Consider the following 5,374-nt stretch of genomic DNA (forward strand, 5'->3'; position numbering starts at 1 on the left):
TTATTATGATTATTGAAGACTTCTTTTCATAATGCAAAAAATGAACCAAATGTGGAAATAATAATAGAGTGATTTAAATAATCTGACTCAGCACTTTTACTCCTTGAATGTCTCTCTTTGTCCAGCAGATGGCAGCGTTGTCAAACAATGAAGATGTACATTTCCACTGTAAAGCAGCTTTATCACTACTGAAAGACTTATTAATCTGTCACTTATTAACCGCTAACTCATTTTATTTCATTTATTTTAAATAGAATAGATCAAGTTGTTTGATTACAGCTTCTTTTAATGTACATTTTATTATATTGTCACGTTTTCTGCTTTCTGATTTTATGAACCAAAGAGCAACTTTACTATAAAGTAACACTGAGATTACAATATTGTTTTCAAATAAGATCTTTTTCAACACCATAATGAGAAAATTAATTATCACTAGATGTAACATTTGAGATTAAAATACCATTTATAAGACCTAGTTTATAAATATGAATATTTAATCCTGAGATGAAAATATCGTTGACAAATAAGACCCAGTTGATAAATATGACATTTGATAATGAAATGTGTGCTATTATTTCATTTGATATGCAGTTTTGACTAATAAATGAGAACAAAAATACTCCTGACACGTAAGTATTGCTGAATCCACATCAGAATCCATCGAGTTTTTACATATTAACAAGTTTTATTCGTTTATTTATTTACTTTTCGTCAAAGAGATGTTGACAACATAAACAGAACACAAACCCAAAGACTTCCGTATTTTTCATGCACGACGTCAGCTTCAGGTCGGGACGGTGACTCTCGGCACCCCCAGAAAACAAAAGAAAAAGAAGAAATCACAATGCAAACACAAAGATAACTTGCATATTTTTGTTTGTGTTTAAACCGTCGGCTCACGACTGCTCGTGACAGCAATTAAAGGCAGGCGCAGTCGCTTTTAAAAACACTGGTTGTGGTCGGCGTCGGCGCGCAGCGGAGAACTTTGTGAATATTGCTTTAACAATACGTGGTGTCACAGCAGGTTCATGACTTTTGAACAGTTTGTGCAAAAGTAGTCGAGCCGGAAAAAAGAAAGAAAAACGGGAACCGCGTGAGTGCCGGTAGCTTACGTTTGCGCGGACACAAGACGTCGATTCCGAAAAAAGAGACAGACCAGCCCTCTTGTTTGGGGTGGGATTTATGTCATATTGTGGGCGTTGCGGTGTGGAATAACAAAGATGGGGGAGCAGGTCAACTGTGCCTGGATTTGCTTCCTTGCTGCAGCAGCTAACAGCTAACAGCTAACCCTGAGGCTGCGGCGTCAACAAAACAGGGTGGTTTACCCGCTAGTTAGCTAGCTCCTCTACTTGAATTCATTGGTAGCTGGACTCACTCGTCCCTAACGCAGCCTCTCCTAAACAAAAGACACTTCTTCCGAGCTAATCACACACTATTGGTACTTTTCCGCGATTTAGTTTGAGCATGACTTGACGTTACTTGGTTTCTGAACGTACCGAATCGCTCCGTGCTTCCTGCGCGACCAGAGCAGTTATTTTCTCTTTTCTTTTGAGAGTGAAGATTTCCTCGTTTTTTTCCCAAATTATGATTTTTTTTCTCTGAATTCTAAATTCAATCACAGAATTATGCCTTATTTTTGTTAATATAACAAAAATCTGTTCAAACTTTTGTCAATTAAGAAACTCTTTGTAATTACCATTCACGTACACACCCACATTTACAAACATCCGGCCCACGTATCGTGGTGTCTCTGATGATTTTCACCCCTACTGATCACCTCACAAAGTGGTTTAGCAGATGGGACAACAATCCGTCCTCTGGCATATTTACACTCACGCAACCAGGCAACTTTTTTTTCTTAGAATTCTGAGAATTAAGTCACAATACTGACTTTTTTCAATTTCAGATTTACTACATTTTCTGTGATCGGATTACGATCGCATTAATGCCAGGCGTCAAGTAGGCCACAGTGAAATATATAACCAGCATTATGATGTTTAATTCCGAATGTGCTATATCGGATCAACTTTTCAAAGTGAAATTTTTTTTTTATTCCAATTACTTGTGTCCATGTAAACAAAGCTAGTGCTATTTTCTGTTTGAAAGACAAATACTTGAACAGTAGCTTCGATTCTTTGTTGACAACGTTCAACAACAACAATAAAAAAAAAAAATCAATTTAAAATATGGAAATATTACAATTTTTCCCCTCAGAACAATAATTAATCAAACAAATAATTCACAGACTTGACAACTTTTTTTCTATAATTTAAACGACAAAATGAACAAACCAACCGTTTTTTTCACATTAACACACATTTAACCACTGAATCACAGAGAAATGATCGGACAAAATGGCCATAAACATGAATCACTAACCAAGGCAGAGCCCGAGAGCAAGGCCGCCATTTTGAATATGGGGGGGTGGGGGTCACATGACTGACATGTGGAGAAAATGGCGGCTCCTCTGAACAGATCCTTTACAGTGTTCATATTTACACTTAAATACTCTATAAAACTGTTCCAAGTGAGATATGTACCTGTCATACAAATGTTGTATAAATGTTTTTTTAAACATGTTTGTTCATCACAATTTGAAACAGGAACTTTATTATTATCATTATTATTATTATTATTATTATTATTATTATTATTATTAATAGTGATAATAATAATAATAATAATATTGTTATTATAATAATTATTGTTAAATTAAGTTGATTTCAGTGTCACTTTTACCCCTGAACAACAGAAGCTGTTTTGGCAAAAGTTGGTGGGATAATAAAACATCAGCTGGTTTCTCAGGTCAAGACACAAACAACCAACAAGGGAACAAATACAGACAAATGTGAGAATGTAGCATTCTGTAGTAGCTACACAAGGTCCACTGGTTCTCCTCTGTAGTTTTCCTCTGTTGGTTCTCCTCTCTTAGTTCTCCTGTGTTGGTTGTCCTCTGTGAGTTTTTCTCTCTTGGTAAGGTCCCTGGTTGGCTGATGTTCTTCGTGACAGTATCCTCCTCAGTACCTGTTTTGATGTTCAAAGTGCCACCGGTTGAAATCAATGTTAAAAGCCACGATGCTGCCTGAGGCCATTCCTGTGACCAAAGTCCTGAGGAGAAGCAAAAGCAAAACACACAACATGAAATGCACATTTTAGCAAACGTAAAAGAAGCTTGGTTAAACACATGACTACGGAACAGGATTGGGGACAATTGTCAATTGTATGTTGTACAACAAGTCAACAAAAAGTAATAGTTTAGTATGTTGTCGAAAATGTCATACTATACTATGACTTTTTTGTCAAACCTAGGACGACATACTATACTATGACTTTTTCGTCAATTTTTGGACGACAAACTATACTATGATTTTTTGTCAAATTTTGGACGACATATTATTCTATGACTTTTTGTCAAATTTCAGACGACAAACTATACTATGACTTTTTCGACACATTTTGGACGACATACTATACTATGACTTTTTTATCACATTTTGGACGACACAATATACTATGACTTTTTTGTCACATTTTGGACGACACAATATACTATGACTTTTTTATCACATTTTGGACGACACAATATACTATGACTTTTTATCATTTTTGGGCCGACACAATATACTATGACTTTTTCGACACATTTTGGACGACACAATATACTATGACTTTTTTGTCACATTTTGGACGACATACTATACTATGACTTTTTGTCACATTTTGGACGACATGCTATACTATGACTTTTTCATCAAATTTTGGATGACATACTATACTATGACTTTTTTGTCACATTTCAGACGACAAACTATACTATGACTGTTTTGTCAAATTTTGGACGACATACTTTACTATGACTGTTTTGTCAAATTTGTGACGACATATTAAAGTATGACTTTTTCGTCAAATTTTGGACGACATACTATACTATGACTTTTTTGTCAAATTTTGGACAACATACTATACAATGACTTTTTCGTCACTTTTTGGAAAACATACTAAAGAATGAGTTTTTTGTCACTTTTTGGAGGACATATATACTATGATTTTTTCGTCACGTTTTGGACGACATACTATACTATGACTTTTGTCATTTTGGACGACATGCTATACTGTAACTTTTTGTCAAATTTTGGACGACATATTATTGTATGACTTTTTTGTCAAATTTCCGACGACAAACTATGCCTGACTTTTGTCAGAATTTTGGGCGACATACTATAGTATGACATTTTGGTCTCATTTTGGACGACATACAATACTATGACTTTTTTGTCTCCTTTTAGACGACATACTATATACTATGACTTTTTGAGTGATTTTGGACGAAATACTATACTATGACTTTTTTGAGTGATTTTGGACGACATACTATACTATGCCATTTTTGAGTGATTTTGGACGACATACTATACTATGACTTTTTTGTCAAATTTTGGACAACATTATTGTATGACTTTTTTGTCAAATATCAAGACGACAAACTATACTCTGACGTTTTTGTCAAATTTTGGACGAAAACTATACTATGACTTTTCTGTCACATTTTGGACGACATACTAAACTATTACTTTTTTGTCACATTTTGAAAGACATAAACTATGACTTTTTGTGTCACATTTTGGTGTAATGCAAACTATGACTTTTTGTCACATTTGAGGCGACATACTAAACTATGACTTTTTGTCACATTTGGACGTTATACTAAACAATGACTTTTTGTCACATTTTTGGGCTGACATACTAAACTATAAACATTTTGTCACATTTTGGGCGACATACTAAACTATGACTTTTTTTTAGGTCACATTTTTGGACGACATATGCTATACTATGACTGTCGCATTTTTGACGACGATGCTAAACTATGACTTTATGTCACATTTTGGACCGACATACTATACTATGACTTTATGTCACATTTTTGGACAACATACTAAACTATGACTTTTTGTCACATTTTGGACAACATACTAAACTGACTTTTGTCACATTTTGGATGACATACTGAGTATGACTTTTTTGTCACATTTTGGACATACTTTACTATGACTTTTTGTCACATTTTGGACAACATACTATACTATGATGTTTTTGTCTCATTTTGGACAAAATACTATACTATGACGTTTTTGTCTAATTTTGGACAACATACTATACTATGACGTTTTTGTCTCATTTTGGACGACATACTATACTATGAAATTTTTGTCTCATTTTGGACGACATACTATACTATGACATTTTTGTCTAATTTTGGACGACATACTATACTATGACATTTTTTGGTGATTTTGGACAACATACTATACTATGACATTTTTGAGTTATTTTGGACGACATACTATACTATGACATTTTTGAGTTATTTTGA

This window comes from Solea senegalensis, linkage group LG8 (assembly GCF_019176455.1).
Source record: "Solea senegalensis isolate Sse05_10M linkage group LG8, IFAPA_SoseM_1, whole genome shotgun sequence".
NCBI classification, from domain to species: Eukaryota; Metazoa; Chordata; class Actinopteri; order Pleuronectiformes; family Soleidae; genus Solea; species Solea senegalensis.